Genomic DNA, 23,549 nt, shown 5'->3' with positions numbered 1-23,549 from the left:
TTTCCATCGAGGTCAAGGAAAAGCGGTTAGGAAAACAACATAGGACGTAATTTTTTTTTTGACTATTCGACCACAGCCTGGGTTTAAATGTTTCAGCACCATTGAGAGCGACCCGAAGAGAGACTGGGTTTAAATGTTTCAGCATCATAGAGAGAAAACCAAAAACTAGGTTTAAATGTTTCAGCACCACGGAGAGAGAGAGGAGCCCTTTTCTCAGAACAACAAACAAACAAATGCCAAGACACAGTCAACAGATACACTTGTTATCCTCACTGTGATGTATGTTTACAATATACAAGATTTAGTAGCATACACTACACAAAGCAACGCTGAGCTCAGTGCATGGTGAGTGAACCTCGGGGTCGGGGTATCTTTTCTTGTTAGTGGAAACACAGTCGCTCAGTATATGCTGCAACCTGTTGGTATCTGGTGCAGCCATAAGGCTTAGTGGTAATTAAATCACCTTAAAACAAATCACTTTAATGACACTACCTGTGCCATGACATATCATTTTTTTGTTTATGAAATTGTGGTGTTATCTGTACATGTAAAGAGACAAAATATGCAGAGACAGCGCAATTGTACAATGCTGTCTGATAAAAAAATATGAACCTTTCCTTTCCCGTCAGACAAAACTTGAAACATATGTTTATCTTACATGTGGTGTTATTTATTTGATGACAGAATAACAGCTGTAGAATGAAAATTATAACCGCCATTGTCACTGATTGGTGCTGTGTTGGAAAAATACAAACGTGCACATTCATAAGGTCATGACCTGTGACACTCATTGCCCTTAAGGCCTATTTCTGTTTCAGTGTTGCATACTTAGTCACAAACTTGTAGCACCTATTTGAGGACAAGAAAGCCTAAATGGACAGAAGTGTCAGTCAGACAGACAATGTGAGATATACGACTGTGAGCATGAACGCAAGGGTATAAATGTCGAGAAACGGAGAGACTCAGGGCTCTCAGCCCTGAACATTTATGTTGATGGTTGTTTGCCCACTTGCAAGTGTTTATTAAACCTTTAAAAGACTCTCTCTCTTCACAGAAATTGCCTCCACAGTGCAAAAATGCATGGGATGCTTGATAAAACGGGCTGAACAAGAACATCTGGATATTTGGACTGTACTTGGCTAAATGCTGAATTTGAATTGGAACAGTATTGGGGTTGTGACTGATAACATTTTCAGACTAGAACGCAGATTAAGGAAGGTCTTGGTTGGGAATGTTTCAGAACAGTGGAAATATTTAGATAAAGAGATAGTAGCAGAGGTTTACAGGTTTTTAGGATCCTCCTGAGGCTGTATAAACAAACATCTGCACACAGGGTCACCCAGTCTTCAACATGGCATCAAATGTGTCCGTTAAATCTGTAAACTTAAAACTTCTCAGGTGTTTTCAAGCATCCCTGTTTGTTCTAACTCGTTATGTATGTAAGGCCGTATGTGACACTTTTGACTTCCCACTTCCCAACCATAAATAAATATAGCATGAGTCACCCGGTGAAGCAGGAAGCCATTTAGTAAATCAGCCACTCAGGCTGTCATTCTCTTGATTACCACTGGCCAAGAAACCACATACCAACATCCTAGTTACTGTAATCCCATCTCTATTTCTGTCTTTCCCTGCCTCACTTTGTTTGAGTGCACTCATGTGTGTGGATGGAAGAAGCAGAATCTTTTTACAACCAACGCTGGAATAAAGACGAGGGTGAAACTGAAGTCAGTCTCCCTGCACATGAATCACAAAACACATTTTGATCAATAAGGTATTGAACAGACGATACTTACTAGTTTTGTAATACACTTGCCGAGAGCCTGAAACCACTGTCTTTATTCTCTCTGTGATATCCTACCCCTTATGTCTGTTTGTTCCAAATTATCAGCAAGTGTACTTTATTAGAGACCCTTCCTGATATAATTGCAATACTCTCTTGCATGTCCCACTTATTCCCTTTCCCATCATCCCCTATTTCTCCCTCTCCGTCTCTCTCATTCTGATTATCTTCTCTCTCCCTCTTTTGCTTTCTGGCTCACAAATCTTGAAAATTGAGATCTGAAGTGTGCTGGTGCTGGAAGCCTTGATACAAGGCTACCACTCTCCGTCAAATGAAGACACTCCTTTGGCACGGAGAGACGTGAGAACAGCCTTCCCTCAGAGATTTCTGTTTAGAGAGCAAGTGGGTCCTCCACTCGCTTTACTTGTCTTCACATATTTCCCTTTTTATTCAGGCAGAAACACTGATGAGACCCGTAGTGTGTTTTAGTATCTGTTTATATTTAGAGTTCAGAGTGTAGAAAAGGCTAAGGCTTCCTGTCAGCAAACTCACTACAATAAAAAAAAAAGAAATCTAAAAATGGACTTGCATTTACATTTTGATTCCTTTTAATTATCCACAGTTGAGTCAGTTCTCCACATGGCTCAGGATAATTTCATGCATGTCTATCCTGCGGAGCACCGCCACAGCGCACCACCATCACAGCAGGCTGCTCGCATGCACTGCTGGTGTCCTGCTGTATACCTCCAGCTGCAGCCAACTGCACAATGTACATAGAGGGAGGATTATGTTGTTGGGGGGGTTTGTTAGGAGTAGATAGAACACAATGAGAAAAATATTGCAAGAAATAACCCCTAAACTAACGTTGACAATTGACATCCAACAAAAACATGACAATAAAATTGCCTTTTATAATCAAATTTGACTGCAGACAGACTGTTGTTGTCGTACAGATGTGCAGTATGAACACACATCTGTTATCCATCCAACAGTTAATATATTTCACTCTGAACCACAAACCTGTTGTCGACACTAGAGAAAATGTCAGGAGGTCACCATCATCGTCATTCTGATAATATCTGCATCGAGTTTTCTGTAACTTTGCTTTTTAGACATCTGGGTGCTTTGATAAACATCAACATCTGGCCTGTTTGCAATGTAAAGATACATATTTATATATAGGTTTATGATGTCTTATACACTCACCGGCCACTTTATTAGGTACACCTTGCTAGTACCGGGTGGTCTTCTGCTGCTGTAGCCCATCTGCTTCAAGGTTGGACGTGTTGTGCGTTCAGAGATGGTATTCTGCATACCTTGGTTGTAACGAGTGGTTATTTGAGTTACTGTTGCCTTTCTATCATCTCAAACCACTCTGCCCATTCTCCTCTGACCTCTGACATCAACAAGGCATTTCCGTCCACACAACTGCCGCTCACTGGATCTGTTCTCTTGTTGGGACCATTCTCTGTAAACCCTAGAGATGGTTGTGCGTGAAAATCCCAGTAGATCAGCAGTTTAATACTCAGACCAGCCCGTCTGGCACCAACAACCATGCCACGTTCAAAGTCACTTAAATCCCCTTTCTTCCCCATTCTGATGCTCGGTTTGAACTTCAGCAAGTCGTCTTCACCACGTCTAGATGCCTAAATGCATTGAGTTGCTGCCATGTGATTGGCTGATTAGCTATTTGTGTTAACAAGCAATTGAACAGGTGTGCCTAATAAAGTGGCAGGTGAGTATATATTCATCTTGTAATTTTTTGTATTCTTTATTTGTTTATTGTTTTTCTTACCTGACATTGTGTGACATTTTTGATGTGTGGTTCCCTCAGCTGGATATGTTCAGTCATGTGACTTTGCTTGCTTACATCATAATCATGTGACTTACTAGTCCATACTGATCATGTGACCACTTTCCAACATGTATAAAAACAGCCCAGAGGCAACCATTTTGCCCTGATGAAGACTGGCTGAGATGTGTAGGCATGTATTAGTTACCATGAGTGACTAAAGGCTGTTTAAATCACTTCCCTCCCGAGTGCTTCAGACTTCTTCAACAACTCTAAACTGGTAGGATCCTCACACTGAACTTTTTCACACCCGAGCAGCACTCCATGCTGACTACTTTGTGACTTGTTTATCTGATAGTTGTGGAGACATTTTAGGAAGATAAGTAAAATGTTTTTTGTACAAAACCTACTGATTGAAAATATCAATCAAAGCCAGTGTTTGAAAAATGCTGTATTTCAATGAATATTAGTCAAGGAGTCCAGGACCAAAATATATTGGATTTGCTTTGTGGGATTATTTTCTCTCTCTTTGTCCTGCTTTGTATTTAACATCCAGATAGTATTTCCTCCTCTTATAAGATTTACATCACAACTTTGGAGAAAATCCTGATGGCAGATTTAGCAAACAGAATAGCAATGATTGTGAGCGTATGCATGTTGAGGGGCAGACACACAACATAAAGCATGTGCATGTGGTCTCATGGCCTCCACAGAGCTCTTTGTCTTTAGCGCAGGCAGGAAGCGTTTCGCCCTCCTCAGCCGAAGCAGCGGCTGCATAATTCAGCCGCGGCGATGGGGACTCCCACAATGATTGAACATAATGACGTGTGAACCCATTAGCAGCTAATCAGAAACAGCAATGAAGCTGATGATGATGAAGGTGATGCCGGTGAGAACTTCATCGCAATCATCAACCCCCCTCTCAAAAAAAGAAAAAACTCATTTTGCTTTCCAAGGAGAGTAATTGAATTTGAAAAGAAAGCCGGTGAGAGGGATCCTGCTGCAGAGTGTTACTGCATGTGGTCGCTGCTGACACATCTACAAACAAGAAGCAAGAAGCACAAAGGTGTTTATGAATAATGCATCTGTACCTGAGGAATGAATCTGCTGCCTTTACACTTGTTGAACTGTTTCAGTGGCATGTTCACTTCTGTTTTTGTTATTCACGCATGAACGAGTTGCTCATGCAACTTAATCAGACACGCATGAAAATACAGTAGTCCGGCAATATCTAGTGCTCTGTAAAACACATCCTTTCCTCAAGACATGCTGCATCCTGCACAATATTATACTGTAGAGCAATTTGACAATATCACACAAAAAACAAATATGCCAATATGTTAAAGGGACTGTTTGTTACTTTTTAAGCGTATAAATGTACCGGGTCGGGACACATGCGCGCTCGCATATGCGCGTTCGCGTGTAGTCGCTGCCTCTCCTCCTCTGCCTGCCTGCCTTCACTCACACAGAGCGCGCGTTCTCGCTCAGCTCGCTCCACCTCTAGACATGAACGTGCGCTCACTCCACACTGCAGAAGAGTTAGTTTAGCTCTGAGAATATCTAGTGAATGTTCAGTGGACGTTTGTGCAGAAATAACTGCTGCAGCTCCTCCAGACCAACAGAGGTTTCCCGTGTCTTGTGAAGTGACGGGGCTCCGCAGGGAGAAACGTTGTCGCCTCGTTACCGAACAGGTGCCGGTGTCTCCTTGTCCTCTCCGGCTGCGGGCGCAGCCGAAACGACAAGTTACTCGCTGCAGAGCTCCGCAGGCTGAGGCAGGAAAAGCCAACACTAGGATCAGCATTGATTCATGGAGAGACCTTGGTCTGGTCAGCTAACATTACTGCCAAGCAGCTGAAATATAGAGTGATGTTGTGGTTTTAGCTGACGTGTGTCTCCTCACTGTTTTGAGCGATGCTCGTTCATGTCTATGTAGAGCGAGCAAGCGCGAGCCCGACGCTGATTTTCGTTGATTTCCCGGCCACAGGTGTCGCTGTTAAGAAGCAATTCTGAAAGTTACAAATAGTCCCTTTAAAGTGGACATTTTTTGCATTCTGTCAGAGCAAGTGATGTAGTAAAGTGAGCGACGGTTGTTGAAAGTTGCCTCGTATAAAAGTAACGTGGTATAATAAAGGGTGGGACATTTGGTGGATGGTTCCAACAAACACAGACTTTCACCCAGGAGGCAACTATTCGTGTCCTGTGGGAAACCGAAAGTAAACGTTGTTACACTTGTTACGTAACGTGACGTAAGAAAGTCCGCTAACAGTGGTTGTTGGGTGCCATGCTATTGTTTCGCCATTATTCCAAATATTCCCCAAAATGTCCCATCGCTTGGCAATAAACCTGAAAACATTAAATTTTGTTGGCCACATGGGGGCAGCAGAAACAAGCTGTGACATATCACTTTTAAAGCTGATATGTTGAACTTGATAGCACACAGTTGCTTGTTTATTTAAGCATCCAGCATTTACGGAGTAACATTAATATTCATTTGGAGTCGTGTTTCTGGCCACCTTAGCTGTGTTTTTGGTTTCTCCCTACTCCTGAGGGAAATATCTGGCTCTTTAGCAGCTAAATGCTCCAGCTGGTCGCTAACTGTCTGGCTGCTGTTTAGCTGCTGAGCAGGTAGTGTACGGTTGGTTTTTAAAGATCTTTCACTGAAGACAGCTGCCTGCTGCGACCGACCAATAAGACATTAACCCGCTTACTTAAGTATACAAGTTTTTGCAGTGAAGATTTACCCTTTAAACAAAATATATTAATCCATCTAGTTGTCTCTTTACAAATCAAGTCAAGACCTTGAAACAACTTTTATTATGATATGACAGATATTGATCAGCTGTTATTTTCCTTGGAGAATTTGCAACACATCAACTCACTAACCGTCTTGACAGATGTTACAGGCACACACACATATAAATATATTAATAAACTGGTTAATATTACATAGCTTCACACATGCACAATCTCTCTCTCACACACAAACACTGTCCGTTGACGGGGTAGGCATGGGAAGCGACAGCAGATGAGATGTTTTGTGGGAAACGCGGCTGCCAACAGCTGATCGGTCCCATTCTTCATCATCATCTCCATCGCTGGCGCGTCGCACACTTCGCCCACAACAAATGCACTTCTTCATCTGTCTCTCTTTGTGTTTTCGTGATTCCTCCATCCTCTCACTGTCTTCTCTCCATCTGCCCACTTTTTAAGTCTGTCTTTTAGTCTTAAACTCCTTCGAGGAATTGTTTAGAAAATCAAGATTATGTTTCATTTCAGCGGTCCGTGGAAAAGAATGTGTTTTCTTACACTGTTTGAAAGGATGAGAAGAAGGAAACATTTCTATTTAATCAGGAAAAAAAAACAATTTTGTGTATTTCCCCAGTGCACTTTTATAAGCTTTTAATTTTTTTTTGTCCAAAAAATTCCTTTCAGGCACGTTAAAACATCCTCTCAGTATGAAATAGTTTATCTTAAAGGCACATGATCTGTGTGGGTTTATCATTGCATTGTGAAAACAGCTGCCTGCTGTTGCTGGCAACACAGCTGATGGGATTATGAGAGTAAAATCAAAAGTATTAAGCTTAAAGAGGGTAAAAAAGCTCAGTTGAGCTGCAGAGTTGATTTTAATTCTCTGGGGGTTTGTCACTAGGACTAAACCTTTTCACATAGTCATTTTATTCTTTAAAAAAAAAATGATTGATGATGCTTTAAAACTATAGCTTTTAGTTTGAAAGAAACCCCGATGGGTGTAATATAAATGTCCCTTTAATTTACACTTTTTGCTTTCAAAGAAATATCGTAACTTCTTGCAGTTTGAGCTGGAAACTACAAAGATATTACAAACACGTATTTCTTATCATTTCTAAAGTCACGTCGCCCTGCTGCAGCAATGTGCTCATAAAGAGCCTCTTTACAAAGCAACCAACTGTCTGAGATTAGCCACATCTGTTTATATGCAAATTACTTCCATGTGTAATTTCCTTTTAGTGCAGTTTGTTTTTTCTATGACGCACAAACGCAACATATACATTCCCCCTATAGCGTCTGCGTGTGTGCCACATGCGAGAGAACATCATTGCGACGAGTTTCTGTGCCAGCAACAGCATTACATGCATGCATAATTTAGATGAGTGTTATCTTTTGTTTCGATACTGAAGCTGCACACAGTTTTCGATTTGGTATGAAGCGTTGTTTATCAAGCTGTTTCACCATCAGCAGTCACAGCCTGTTTTCACTTGCCGAGTACATCGTGACAGAGAAGAGGAATTAGCAAGTGGTGTTTCACAGTTATTGTAAGAAGTAACAAGCACAAGCGAGAGTGATATGGACACCATCTGAACACGTACAAAACATCTACGACTCATTATTTGTTGAGGGTAAACTTATTGTTTTGCAAACAAGCCTTTGAATATAATTAATTTCTTTAAAGTATTAACAAGTTACATTTGATTGATATCATTCAAATTCATGATGCAATAGGATTTTTCATCAACATGAGATACCCTAAAGATCATGCTGCAGCATTAATGTGTACTTTTGACAGAGCTTTCTGCTTTAAACATTACAATAATTTGGATGATAATGATTCTCTCATCGCATCATGACTGAATCAGAAACGTTTGTTGCCTAAAAAATAATAATAAAAAAGGCATTCAGACCAATTTTCATTTGATTGATAACGGGGAGGAAGATAAACAGTGCAGCACTTTTGCACAGAAGCCCCCAAACGTACTCAAACAGGACTTCACAGCCCATATTTCATCGTCTCACTGGTACCTGAGGCAACACAGCCACGCCAATGCAGCCCCTTGTGTTGTTTAAAAGCAGGGCTGTTTCCAAGAGTCTACAGCCGTGCTATAACAGCTCTGTACTTATGCTGCGTTCCAGACAACCGGGAGGTCGGAATATTCCCAGTTGAAATCTCCAACCTCCAGGCATTCCAGGTGCACGACGCCAAACGTAGACGAATGGCTGGCCGTGACAAACTGATGTTTCTTTGGCAAGCGTACAGAATTGAGCTCTCAGTAGTGCAGCCTCCACATTTTTCTGGCATGTTTAACGTTTTCCTAAATAACTTTTGTGCAGAGAAGATATCTTTGGGAGATTGTTTACCGTAACAGCTACCTTATAATAACACTGCCACCAGAGCCGCACCACTAGTGTGGCTAAAAAAGTGACAGCCCTATTGAATTAAAGTTAAAGACACACTTTTAATGTCACAGCAAATGTTAAAATGTTCAAACCAGACGGCAACCTCCAGGTCTGAAAAGTGAAGCCAATGCTGAAGTGCCTTAAACTTGCATTCTTTCTAACAGCCAGCAGGGGGCGACTCCTCTGGTTGCTAAAAAAAGTCTGATTGTATAGAAGTCTATGAGAAAATGAGCCTACTTCTCACTTGATTTATTACCTCAGTAAACATTATAGACATGAGTTTATGGTCTCAATCGCTAGTTTCAAGTCTTCTTCAATACAGCATGATGTTCATTTAGTAAATTATGGTCCCATTTAGAGTCAGATAGACCATAAAGCAGGGGATGCTTTAGGGCGGGGCTACCTTGTGATTGACAGGTCGCTACCCGGCGTTGTCCGGTCTGGGAGATGTTTTCATTGTAGAACTTTAACTCTTTCACAGTGTGTTTTCAGTTCATGAAAGTTAATTGTAACATTTTGATCACCTTAATATGATGTCACACGTCCACTTTGTATATGGTTAAAACATATTAATACATGACCCCTTCTTGAAAAGAAACCCAGATGTATGAAGAACCTATTTTGTGATCTGGATGTCTCTGATTTATAGAGTCAATTGTTCAACTCTCCTCACATTGTAAAACTCCTTAAGAGTGAGAAATTTCAGCCTCTAACTAATGTAACATAAGAATCAGTCCAGGAAGACAAGAGTCATTCCAAACCCATTTGGCTTTGTACACATGAATTATGATCCGCCGCCTGATTTTGAGCCATTAGGTTATTTCATTAAGTCAGTGAAACATAAAAGTCCAATTAGGATGAAGTTTGTGAGTCACTGCCAAATGTAGAAAATGTAAAACTGGGAGGATTATCTCACTAATTTAACACTTTCACTGGCTTTAGCTTTGCACTTGATGTGGTCAGAGCTGCTGCAGCTTCCGCTCTCTACTGAGTCAAGACTAAATAACTCAACAATAGGGGAGCACGGGGTCAGTTGTAACGGAGATGTTTCCAAAATTTATAGGGGGAAAAAAATCAATAGCTTCTTCATGAAATATGTGTTTTATGAAACTATACTATACTATTATCTACATTTATATAAGTTTATCCAGATAGGGTGTCACAACTAGCCCTGTTCTCCCCGCTCTCAGGCTGTTTTAGCTACAAGGTAAAGTAGAAAAAAGTGTCCTAGCGAGCACTAACTGTTCAGTGGCAGATCCATAATGGATAATCAGCGGCCGGCAGAGACTCGGCGGTTACTATTGACGTAAGGAATCATGTCTTTGTGCTGCCCAGTCATGCTGTTTGCTGCACTAAATCAAAAAGTTTTGAGAAATGTGTCTCAACAATGAAAAGTTTTCGAGCACAGAGCGCTTTTTTTTCTTCCTTTACCCACTTTAAAACAGCAGACTGATATTATTTTCATAACAAGTATTGATTAATTCTGTGCTATAGCGCGCTCAGCAAATTAAGCAAGTGTGTGAGTCATGGAAATGTTTGCTCTTTAAGCATCTGTGTGTGGGTCGAAGTCGTGTACACACACACTTGTGTGTTTAGCTTATCTAATTGTCCGTTTTAGGATGACAAAAATCAACACAGATATATTAATATTGGCATATGTGTTTGACAAAGACAAATACGACATTTCAGTACAGAAATATAAAAAAAATATGTTTGAATTAATTATTTTTGTTTAAAAAGTTTTGTGGAAAAATAAATATCAGCCTATATATTATCTGATTTATTTATTTTTTTAGTAGGAATATCGATATCTTCCTCAACAGTCCAGTATCGGTTGGGCTCTTACAGGAATAGTAAAACTATGGTAATATTATGCTTTATTTTTTATTGTACATTTAAGTTCAGAAGGTAAGTCAAGACAATTTAATTGATAAAGCACATTTTGATGTGCACTCAAATGTCTTTGACATTTAAAGGTCCCATATCGTGCTCATTTTCAGGATGTATTTGGGGTTTCTACCAGAACATGTCTACACTCTGTAATGTTAAAAAAACAACTTTATTTTCCTCATACTGTCTACCTGAATATACCTGTATATACCCTCTGTCTGAAATACTCCGTTTTCATGCATTTCAACGGAATTGCAACGGAATTGCAACAGAATTGCGTTGCTAGGCAACAGTTTGGGTCCATGTTTACTTCCTGTTAACTGATGTTATTTACATACACTTCAACAGGAAATAAACTGGGACACATTTAGAATGTTTAAAACCGTGTAATAGTCTAAATATTGTATATTTGTGACATCACAAATGGACAGAAATCAGCTTGTTTTAAACGCACAATTTCTGAATACGGGCTGTGTGTATTTCTCGGTATATTGAATGTTTTGATATTTTAACAGTATTTATATAGCACTTAAACCTGCTTTATAACATCAAAGACATGAAAATCTCACTTTTTTACAATAGGGGACCTTTAAAGATCTGGTTGGTAAGGCTGAGACACTAGCAGTAGCACTAGTGCACTTGAATTTAAAATTAATTCAATGCTTCAGGTCTCCCTCCAAAGCCACTCCCCCAAAAATATCTTAATGAACGTGAACAATGAACACATCTATTAGTACACACAGTTGTCAAGATAGCAGCTTGTGGAAGATTCTGGTGATGCACAGTGGCAGGTAGATAGGAAGAAGACGGTCCTGCAACAGCCACAGATACCACATTTTTTTTTGTCAGAGCATTTGATTCATCAATGTCGGGAAGTAATGAGAATTTCAACTTATATAACAAAAAAAAATTATTTGAACAATCCTTACCAACCCGTTAAACACATATACAGCAACAAATGTCTTGTGAATAATGTAATAAAATAAATACAAAGTGCTTTACAGACACAGTGAATAGCAATTTCAATCATCTCCATGTACACCTTCACGGATCTGTCTAAAGCAGCGCGCACAATATGATCAAAACACAAGATAAAAATAAATGAAAGTCTATAAAGTAAAATTACAGAGTGCTTTGCAGACACAGAGGGCAAGGGGAATGAAATAAAACAATGATAAAAATGAAAAGAAGAAATCTAATAAAAAGAAATATATGAATGCTAGTCTGTAAAGTAAGTTTATGTACTGTAAGTGTGTGTGTGTGTGTGTGTGCGTGTGTGTGTGTGTGTGTGTGTGTGTGTGTGTGTGTGTGTGTGTGTGTGTGTGTGTGTGTGTGTGTGTGTGTGTGTGTGTGTGCGTGTGTGTGTGTGCGCGTGTGTGTGTGTGTCTGTCTGAGTGTGTTTGCCAGGGCCTGTAAGTGTCCGTGTGTTTTCTTTTGGTGCATGAGCGCGTGCGTCTTTAAATATTCTAATCGATGTTTACGACCCCTGGCAAAGAGGAGGGCTGTCAGTGTGCCAGCATCACTGCAGCTGGGGACTCTGCAAGCACACACACACACACACGTACACACACGTACCACCACCACCACCACCTTTCCTCTCTCTCTCCACTAATTCTCTTTCCTCTCTCTCTCTCTCTCTCTCTCCCCCTCAGCTGCTGTCACTCCTCTCACAGGTTTCTTTAACCTCTAAACATCCTGATTCTTTCCTCTCGTCTTCTCGTCCTCTCCTCTCGTCCTTTTCTTTTCCTCTTGCATCCCCTTTCTGTCTCTCTCTTTCTCATAAGTGTCTCTCTCTCTCTCTTTTGGGTTTCAAATCATGATCCCCCTCTGCTGCTGCTGCTGCTGCTGCAAGGAAAACTCCACCTACTCAGCGCTGTTAATGTAGTCACTGACAGTGCGAGCTGCTCTCTCTCTCTCTCTCTCTCTTTTTTGCTGTGCCTCTCTCTCTCTCTCTCTCTCTCTCTCTCTCTCTCTCTCTCTCTCCTGGGCATCTCCCCCCCCAACCTTCCTCTTCCTCCTCCTCCTCCTCCTCTCTGAGCATCCTCCTCTCCTCTCACATTGCTCTCCGTCTCCACTTGCGCTCGCAGCCTCCTGCCCGTTCACTTCTCTCCGCTCTCCTCTCTCCACCTATCATCCTCCTATTGCACACACACACACATTTACACACACACACACACACACTCACGCACACACATGCATGCATACACTCTCCCCTCTCTGTCTCTCTCTCTCTCTGTCACACTTGGTCCTGTGCAGACTTGAGGAGCCCCGGAGCTGAGATGATGCTGGTGGTGATTCTGTTGGAGCTTTAGTGGTGATTTATTTTTTCTTCTTTTTATTCCTCTTTGAAAACTAGACTCCGAACAATGTTGATGCAACAGCACCTCTTCCCTCTGCGCTGTGTCGATCTGCCTGCCTCCTGCCTCCAATCAGCCCATTTTGGGGGGATTTAAGCGACAGAGAGTGTGCTGCGCCGGCTGTGCGCTCTGCGGTTCTGGTGCGCTGCATCTTCTTCTTCTCCTCTTTATCTCTCCGCTGAAGGATGCTCAGTTCTTTCCACAATCAGGAATATTACAACTACCAACACTTTTGCTGCTGCTGTCCACTTCTCTGCCCCAACCAGATCGCAGTCTGAGTCGCCCTAAAGGGAAGAAGAAGCATGTCAGAGGCGCCCGTGTTGCACATGGAAATGAGCCGTCTGCTGCTGGTTCTGCTGGACTCCAGCCTCTAAACCAGACTCGTGATTTAATCCATAAATCCCAGAAAGGCTCTGAAGAAATCGGGGATCCTAAGAGTTCCTTTCTGACGAGCCAAAGATTCCTGTGTCACTGTATGTCGAGGAGCACCAGCTGCTTAACCAGCTCTATGGTTTTCTGACTTGTCCAAGACTGCGATTTTGGCATCTGACTAAGAGGTGAGGCTGCTTTTTACTTTGACTTTTGCTGTGTTGCTTTCTTTGAGGCATTTCCCACTCTGCTCTGCTCATCCGGAGCAACATTGATTCTGCACTTTGGAGAGGAACGGCTCCGTCTCAGTGATGTGGCAGATTTTTGCTTTGCTGGATTACTCTCTCGGGTCTGCTACAAGCTCATTTATTTTCACTATTGAACTGCTACCGCATCCCCAAGCTTTGTCTGATTAGTCATGACTGGCACTGCTCTGTCCTGTTTACTATGCATTATCCAGTGTCTGGAGCAATGTCCCTCACTGTGCGTCTCTGCTCAGCAGCCGGTTTACAAATGAATGGCACTGCAGCTGAGAAAGCCGGAGGTGTTTAGTGTTAAGTGGATTGCTAGGATCACGGAGCATCCAGCGTCTGTTGGCACCCAGTTCATCCTGATCAGTCAGCAAGCATAGGTGCACAGGAATCTGCACTGCACTCGCAGATGAACTGCAGCTATTTTAAGTTCATTGCATCCATTTTTTGGAGAGGATGGTTCATTATCTTCAGTTTATGATTCATTGTCTGCATCTAAAATCCAGACGCCTCACTCTGTTTAAGTTTGTTGGTATGAAGGTTTTCATTTTGTCGCGTGATAGATATTAAAAAGTCTGTTATTTGTTGATGTATTCCTGATGCTTGTTACTAGATCCCCTCATCGTGCTCATCAGCCACATGAACTGGTACGGATGACTGGCATTGGACATGGATCATCCTCCTGTATGTGGAGGTCTGCTTCGCATCCAGATTGTGCATCGTATTTGGAAGTCTGTATTTAAATTGACGCATGGCTTATTCCCTGATCTGGATGTGGGGTAATTACATTCAGGGTTTCACTGTATACGGTCCGTTCAGTCTCCGAGTCTGTGCCTCTGAGTCCAGCAGTATACACATGACTGAGAAAAGGATATCACATCTTGTGTATGAACTAATATTTGTCAGTGAGATGCTCACTCCCAGATGGTGTTACTGGATCATGCCCATGAAAGGAAATTCAAACTTAAGGGGTGATTGCATTTCGAGGTCTACTGTAGTTTCTGGATCGCCGCTCTTTGGCATTTGTTGAATAAATTGCTCAAAGGAAAAGCCAGTGGATATGGAGACGAGATGGAGTAACTTTTGATTTATAAAAGAATAGTAAGACCTCCTGCTTGGATCAACTGCTGTGGAATTATTCACAGATACATTTATGGTCCATCTATCCTGCTTGAGCCAGAGGACTGGAAGATCTATAGCAATAAAGCTTTAAATAAAGCTCATGAAATATTGTGGTGTAAATGCATTTCTCTGTGACGAGTAACGAGATGATGTTACTGATCAGCGTTAGACTCCACACTGTAAAAAACATACAAGTAATCTGGTCAAATATTCTTTATATAATAATTAGCTTGAAGTGACACAGAGTAAGGAAATGAAAATCGACTCGCGCTCCTTTTGTCCACAGTCAGCAGTTTCTTGAACGTAGTGTATATAGTAAACGTTGCACACTACAAAAACTAATTGGGGTATTTGACACTTAATTGCCTCAGTTGATTACTTACAGTACAAGGGTTGTCCTTGCTCCACCACTTAGCTCACAAGAGGAACAACTTGAAGTTCTCCAATCAGTTTCCTTTGGGGTGGAAACAAAGTGCAGCGATTCTGCAGGTAAGTACCCGTGTAACGTAGCTGACTCAAGTGGCGTAGCATCGTCAGTAAAAAAATCACTAAACTTTTGGTTTCACACGGGACATGAACGCCGGTCTCCTGAGTAAAAGTCCTATGTTTGTTTGCCCCTCCCCTCCTGCCCTTAGAGGACTTCTCGCTAATAATACATTGTTCTTTGTTGTGAGCGTCTAATAATGACGCAGATGGGTTTACAGTGGAGTTAGTTGAAAGCAGGAGTATGGTTAGTCCTGTAAGTTAAGTGAGTCACTAGTCATGTGAGTCGGCAGATAGTTAGTCAGTCAAGTTAAAGTCAACCTTGACCTTTTCCTTAACCTACCTTAGTAGTTTTTTTCTTCCTGAGAAGACGGAAGTTTATTTTGAAAAGACACTATGCATGTACAGTAACAAGCATGTATTGGCACGGCTTCCCTGACACTGACGCTAAAGGGGTACCAAGAGTGTCCTAATTTGAAGCTATATGAGCCGCTGACCAAGCCTCTGTAATTGACGCCCTGGGAGTGAGACCATGCTGAGAAAAAAGATATGTAAAATATTGCACATGCCCTGAGAGATTGAAAAATAAGCGCTCTCTACCACCACCACCATCAAAACACCAAATGAGGGAATATCTTTTGGAGCAATACTGTTCATCCCTCTGGTAGTGTTCCAGAGACTCTATGCCAAAGAACTTACAACAACATGTTGTTGTTTTCACCTGACTGTAGCTGTAAAGCAGGATATTGCACAATGATGGAGAGTTTGTGGATGAAATAATGCAAAAAGAAAATTAAAAAGAGCTTCAATCTGGAAGGGCATTTAGCTGCAATCTATACCTAAGACAGGGAATGTATCTACTGTATATATGTACCACTGATTACAGCAAGCTCTTACTAAGCTACACAAGCTCTCTGCTGGCTGTCAGCTGTATGACCGACCAGTGAAGCGACTTAAAACAGTGATGGACGGAGTTTGAACCCACTTACAGTATATCCTGTCTGGCATGTTATGTCATATAAAGCCCTTAAACCATAGTAAATGGTTCACTCTGACATGGTCACTCAATGCTACCAAAGTAGTTTCTGCCTGCACATTGAGTAGTGGTTTGTTCATTTTGGAGTCGATGGCCAGGCTAGCAGCTCCGTGAGGCTGCAGCGTTGCTTTCAAATAAATGCTAACGTCAGCATGCATGCTGATGTTTAGCAGGTATAATGTGCATGTAAATCATGTTGGCACACCTTAGCTTGGTGTGCTAACATTTGCTAATTGGACACATTCATTTTGAATTCATTTAACCTCATGTTGGCGCTTGCTTTCACCACGCATGAACCTCAGAGAGACAAGACGAACCAGGTGGCAGAGTGAAGGGTAAAAGGAGGATGGGAGGTATAGTGTGAGAAAGAGACGTATAAAGCAGAGAGACGGAGGAGGACAGCGAGGTGAGAGATGACGAGGCAGGAAAAACATGGAAGGAGCCAGGGAGGATGAAGGGAGGCAGAGATGAGAACAGCGTGAGACTGCAGGTGTTGATCTATAGTGTCGCCGAGAACAAAGTCCACGTCGGAAACCAGCGCCGCGATGACGGACACTTGGACAAGACAGCCGGTAAAGAGAAAAGGAGTAATGCATTTTTAGGGAAAGGTGTAGTGATGAATACTGCAGCAGGGAGCAGAGGAAGGTGTTTCTCTCCATGACTCCCCCTCTACCTCAGCAAGCACTCATGAATTACTTAGGCTAAAAAGAAGCCCGTGCACACTTCAATTACACACACACACACACACACACACACTTACATACATGCAATGCATAACTACATTAGAGCGCAGAGGGCGTCACCTAAAAGTTAGTAAAGTTGATTTGGAGCCAGAGGACGAGCTGCCGCGTCCTTCAGCATCTCAGCACCTTGAACAAATCAACTCATTTTAGTGGTCTGACAACAGCCTTCACCGTCCTTGTTAAGTCTTGGGATATACACTTTAATATGTTTTTACGTGTGTGCTTCCTTTGCTTGAAAATAATAAAATACAACGGTGTTCAAGAAGAACGGAAGAAGGTAACAAAGTACATTTCTGAACAATTTTGATCCATTAATGCTTTACTAGAGTATTTTTTTGCTGTGACAACCCTCTAGACGAGCCTCTCCCTGCGGGAGGGTGCAGGGCAGAGGCAGGTCATCTACGCGTGCATTCACACAAACACTTGACCTCCATAGCAAAGACAGAGTGCAACGATGCCTCCCACTAGAGTCTAGGACAAACGGTTCATGAGTTTGGCCATGCCAGATGAAGCCGTTTAGAAGTTATGCACCGTGCACTCTCACTGCCACACCCCCTGTTTGCCCATCGGCGTGAATACAAACACACTCCTTCACACCAACACACTCGACCTCCATGCCAAATTTCAGCCTCTTAGGGCAAAAACTGTGGCCGACAAAGGGTGGAGAAAGTTTTGTGGAGCAACCGACGGACAGATTGAGCTATAGAGCTGCTGGTCACAGCTAATGAAGCTGGTGGCAGTCAGCCAGTCTCACTGACTTCAACCCTTAAGTTTGGTTACATTTGGTTATATATTGTTGCACCGTATATAGATCTTTTTTCACAGTAGACGTATAGGACTTCTCACGGCTGTAATAATCGACTTGCAGCTCTTTATTGACGTTATCAGTCACACATTGTCAGTCAGTCTGTTGTTTTTGTTTCTTTTCTTTCCAAGATGAATGAATATAAATACTCTTATCTTGGATTTACATGCCTTACATGTTGCTTTCTTTGCTATCTCACTTTCATTCTTTATTTCCTTATTTCTTACCTTCTTCCCGTTGTTTTCCGCCCTACTTTCTTTGGCGTTCTTTCCTCCCTTCCTCAGCTTTTCCTTCCCTTCCTCTGTCATTCCTTTTTTCCATTTTTCTTCAGATAATTCGTCCTTGTTTTTTTATTTTTTCCTCCCCGCATCCCTGCCTTTTCATTCTTCTGTCACGTTGCTTTTATTTAATTCCTTCTGCCCATCCGTCATTCAACTCTTCCCTCGTCCAACACAGTATCTATGTACTTTATATGCATGTTTGTGTGTTTATGTGTCTTGCTGTGTCTTGTCTCCATGTCCATTCTCCTGTCCAATTAGCCACACATTGCATCTCCTCACAAACAATAGTACAAAGACGAAAACAGCTCCTCTGAATTCACTGCGAATATTTCTCCTCATTCTTGTCAGCAGCAGTGTACTGCTCAGTAAATCTTTGTGTATCCGTGTGTGCATGCATGCGTGTTTGTGTGCATGTGTGTGTGGATGCTCTCTGGGGGGGCAGGGGAAATTGGAGGCTTACTTTCTTTCCACTAATTACCCAGCAACAGTCCCCACTAATTGTCAGGGCCTCGCATGCATTTGATATCTTTAAATATCTAGCAGCATGAAGCCACGTTAGACGAAGCAGGGAAACGGTGAGAGGGAGGAAAGGGCAGAACAAAGCTGGTCCGTGGATTTGCTTTGAAGTTGTGTACAACCCGTAAACCTGCAGAATATAACGGCTGCTGGATGTGGAACCATCTCCTCAGAGGAGCTGCCTGCTTATCCGAAGGGAGGGGGCTCTCTGTGTGACATCATTAAACATCAACATAAAATGTACTGTCTTAAACATTTTGATGCTGAGTAAATATACTGCAGCATCAAAATGAAAACTGAGATGACCATGTTGTCCATGGCTCCCTGCAATATACATTTAAAATGGGACATAATAATGTGAACACCTGTAAAGTCTAATGCAACCCAATGCAGTGGTCCTGCAAGCAACACTGCATTTATGGATGAGTAATAATCAGACATGTATTGATTCAGGTTGTAGTAATATCAAGCGGGAACAGTCGGCAACCTCTAAGCCCTCTGAGAGAGACAGAGAGAGAGGGGGGGTCTACGATGAATCAAAATGTAATTGTGAAAAGTATTACTTCTCATTCTGTATTTATTTATATTCTCAAAATTATTCACCATAAAATTGTAATGGTTCTTAATCAAACTTAACCGTCACCACTGCAATTTGTCTGTATTGTATTGGAAAAATCCAGCACAGAAATGAGAACAAATCCCCCTATCCTGTCCTGCACTACCAGGGTGGGGGAGCAATTAGTGGGAAAAGTGTATTAATAGTTGCTCAACTTTAAATATTGTTGACATTCAAATGTTTGCTTTGATCCTGTTAGGATCAGGATTCAATGGGGAACCTCCCTCGCTGGTTTATCTAACTCCCATGCAATGGTTTAGTCCAATTAGGTTGGGGCGAGGAGGGGTGTATAAAGCCATATGCAGTGACTGTGGAAGAGTTGTTGCTTGTACCAGCGTGCTGTGAGGCTATGTTATTACCTCCTTCAAGGCCAAGGTTATGTTTGTTTGTTGGTCCGTCTGTCTGTTGCAGGATTACTTTAAAAATTCTAATGGATTTGAATTAAATTTCTGGAGGGGTGGGGATGTAGCACAATGAACAATCCATTAGATTTTGGTGGCGATCCGGATTCAGGAATTGTTTTAAGAATTCCTATCAGCCTGTGCATTAGGACCACAGAGTATAACACATGCGCAGCGTAACCGATGACGCGTTGATGATGCGTGAACCAGGCCTCTTCTGAGAGCAGAGAGATACGTGTGTGGATGTGTGGCGAGACTTCGAGGTGCGGGAACTGCTGGCCGTCCGCGGTGAGAAAGAAAAAAGCGGTAGATGACGGGATGAGAGAGAATGTAGTGTAACGTAATACAGACATAACAAGGCTGCTGAATGAGCGAGGCATCCTTCGATATGTAACACTGAAACCCACCGTGTTAATAATAAGCCGACCACCTCACGGTACCGCCAGCTCCAGCTGTGATCTGTTTTTAAAGTCAGGCACCTTGGCGGAGGTCTGCGCTCTCCGAGTGCACTTCTAGTTTCAGTTATGCTTCAGCTTATTTGCGTTTTGTTCTCTCCTTTGTTTCATTGTAATTTTTCGTTAATAAAACCACAATTTGTTCTTCAATTCAACATCTGTTTTTTTACTCACCTCCAGTGCCAGACAGCCACACTTAATTCCCTCATTTATGTAGAATTATTGCCAGTAATACTACAAACATCATAATTACAATTTTGTCCTGAGTGGTTGTAGAAACATATAAACTTGTATAGTAAAAAAAAACGCATAAAGCTCCCAGTATGCAGATGCATATTGATTATGATGCATTTCCAAAAGTGTTTTCCAGCTTGGACTCGACCAGCAGAGACAGAAATGACAATAAAATTCAACATCGCAAAAGAAAACCTGCCGTTCACAAAATTCACAGCTTAGATCCAATTGTTGTGGACCGCAAGTAAATGTGATTTACGGTGACGGCACTGTGTCTGCAACCAAAGGTGATAATAACATATCTTTTTATTTCCACATCACTGATCAGCAACACAAACAAGAGGGGGAAAATAGCTTTCAGAACACCAGGGGAGAAAATGTGTTGCTACTTTAAACCTGCACGACAATAACAATTCATATCTGCAGCGTTATTTCCATGAACAACTTGTCTGCAGTGGGGATGGAAGCAGGATCAAACTGTGACTTCTACTAATGCAGGTCGGACAAATGCATGAAACGGGACTTTTATTTTGCCTCCAGCAGCACTAAAACCTGAATGCCTGCAGCTCAACTTTAAGAAATCCATTTTGACATTGATATTTAATATGAGAAAAAAAAGAAAATTAAATGAATTGCAGGTAAAAATGGGATTGATTTTATGTTGGCTGCTGACAGATGGGGCTTGATTGTATCTGCCTTAGAGGTCTTTATGTGAATGTGTCCTCGAATCTGCTTCTAAATAAAATGGCGGACCTCAGAGAAGGACGGGCGGAGAAAGGAAAGCTCCTGTCTTCTCCATAAATAGCTTTATCTCCCGCTGCCACTGAGAGATACTGACAGCCTGCATTAGCAACCTGGAACTGATTTCACTTAAGAGTTTGAGTCCTTGTTGGAATTGATTTGTCTTGTTGGGGAGAACAAAAGCCAACACAATGGTCCAACTGAAGGTGGAGGAGACAGACAGACAGAAAGACAGCTGTGCACAGAGAGACAGACGGGCAAGTGCTCGAGGGAGCTGAGGGGCTTTTGATCACATAAGTAGAGCAAATAGATTCAATAATGAGCCCCATCACATAAATACACAGTGAGAGGAGGGGGCCGAGGGGAATCTGTAATGCATGATCGCTCTACATGGATTCCTCAGGGCCCACACGCTGAACACGTGTGATTTAATGTCCTGTGAAAGGGAGACTTCCAGCTTTTGACACCTGTTGTAGGAACAGTTGAGAGCTCTCAGTACGCGTTGAGACATTGAGGATAAAACTGCGAGTTGTGGCTTAAAGTGGAACCTTCTAGTCATCTCTGTTACATATGACACTTGTTTCAACTTAATTTAAATGACTGCATTCAAACACATAATTAGGACCTGCTTCAAATTGAAGCAGTCATTGAATCGTGTTGATGTGCAAGTTATACATCTAAAAAACATTCCCTGTTCAACCACATTTAGTCCAGCTTTAAACGAGTCATCTATACGACTTTTGACCTCTACATTTTGGCCATTTTCAAAGGCGTGCCTTGACCTCTGACCTCCAGATATGTGAATGTAAATGGGTTCTATGGGTACCCACGAGTCTCCCCTTTACAGACATGCCCACTTTATGATAATCACATGCAGTTTGGGGCAAGTCATAGTCAAGTCAGCACACTGACACACTGACAGCTGTTGTTGCCTGTTGGGCTGCAGTTTGCCATGCCATTGTTTTGTGTTGTTAATTGATTTCCAATAATAAATATATACATACATTTGTATAAAGCAAACGTATTTGCCCACTCTCATGTTGATAAGAGTATTAAATACTTGACAAATCTCCCTTTTGCTGTCGTGTTCCGACGCTAACCGACTCAACAAACTGACTCACGAGGCCAGTGGCTTTGTTTGGGTAGAGCTGGGCTCCCTGACAGCGGTGTCAGAGAGGAGGACGCTGTCCAAGTTACGTGTCGTCTTGGACAACTTCTCCCACCGACTCCATGACATGCTACGTCAGACATTCAGTGCAAGACTCGTTTCGCCGAGACACACCTCAGAGCGCCACAGGAAGTCATCCCTGCCTGTGGCCATCAAACTTTTCAACTCCTCTCTCAGAGTGTCAGACTCTTTGAGTCAGTAGACCGGCCCTTGGACTTATTTCACCCATCAGCAGCTACTACCTCATCATTTCTTCTTATTCTTATGTGCTATACAAATTAAACTGTACAATAATTCAACTGTGCAATACTCTGTCATTAATACTGCATTTATACTGCACATTTCAAGAAGTATTAATATTTAATTTTTGCATTTATACTTTATTCACACTGTGATTATATATTGCATGTGTTTTATACACATATTTGTAGATTTTTCTTATTTATTTATATTCATCTACATATATTGTGTTATATATTGTAGCACTGTGTACATAATGTACATGTTGCATACTGCTACTTTCTATTTTTCTTGCATTTCTTTATGCTTTATATAAGAGCAACTCTAAGCTCCTAATTTCCTCCAGGGATCAATAAATAAATTCTGATTCACAGAGTCCGCCGTGTTGCACCACACTGTTTCTACAGTCGCCCAGAACAGACAAACCAAACACTGGCTCTTCCCTTTTGTACGTTACCTGACTGCCACCGTATAGTTCTCCGACATGCTTTGAACGTTGAGCGGAAGGGTATTCAGTTTGTCCCAGTCTGCAGCCTCACCGCAAGACGCCACTGAATATTAAATGCTGGACCTTTAACTCTATAAATAAACACTTACTCTGAAGACTTTCATGGATACTAGTAGAAGTAAAAACAGCTCTAAAGCAGACTATCGCTGTCTCTGTAGAAAAGAGGTAAAAAGAAATGTGTTCTAAACCCGACAAAGAGGTATTGTGGAAGCTTGCTGGTTCGGGTAATGGGCATGGCTCTCCTGAAAAGTCTGCCTGTTACAGTCACAGAGTATTATTATTATTCCTAACAGTAAGTGGGTGGATCTCCAACACTTGATTGTTTCTAATAGTAGATCATTTGTTCTCCTAAATAATTATCAGAGCTGCAGCTTAAGCAAGACAAGACAATAAGCACCTTTCATCCCACATAAGAATTAAACTACCGTTAGACGTCTTGTTTTCAGCTGTGAAGTTGCAGGTTGAGTTGTGTGTGTGGGTAGAATGATGAAAAACAAAACAGCCTGGATTAATATTACACACAATTATATAGTAACTGCAAATACTACAGAAAGTATGGTTCTGTATTTGTGTGAGCAGAACCATCTGCACTCGCGTCTTGTCGGGA

General features: G+C 41.8%; 1 protein-coding gene across 3 annotated transcripts in view; it reads left to right on the top strand.

Moving 5' to 3' along the window:
- Positions 1-3,738: 3,738 nt before the first annotated feature.
- sgcd (sarcoglycan, delta (dystrophin-associated glycoprotein)) overlaps positions 3,739-23,549 on the top strand; it is a 309,980-nt gene continuing 290,169 nt past the window's right edge. The window contains exons 1-2 of one of the 3 annotated variants that reach the window (XM_037747839.1): positions 3,739-3,855; positions 12,973-13,530. The gene's annotated coding sequence lies outside the window, so the exon portion shown is untranslated. Of the gene's footprint in view, positions 3,856-12,817; positions 13,531-23,549 lie in introns of those variants that run through there. The other 2 variants (XM_037747841.1, XM_037747840.1) reach the window with 2 other exon arrangements.

The sequence above is a fragment of the Sebastes umbrosus genome, chromosome 17 (genome assembly GCF_015220745.1).
Source record: "Sebastes umbrosus isolate fSebUmb1 chromosome 17, fSebUmb1.pri, whole genome shotgun sequence".
Taxonomy (NCBI): domain Eukaryota; kingdom Metazoa; phylum Chordata; class Actinopteri; order Perciformes; family Sebastidae; genus Sebastes; species Sebastes umbrosus.
Note: the sequence above shows the minus strand (reverse complement) of the source record. Positions and strands in the feature narration are given on the sequence as shown.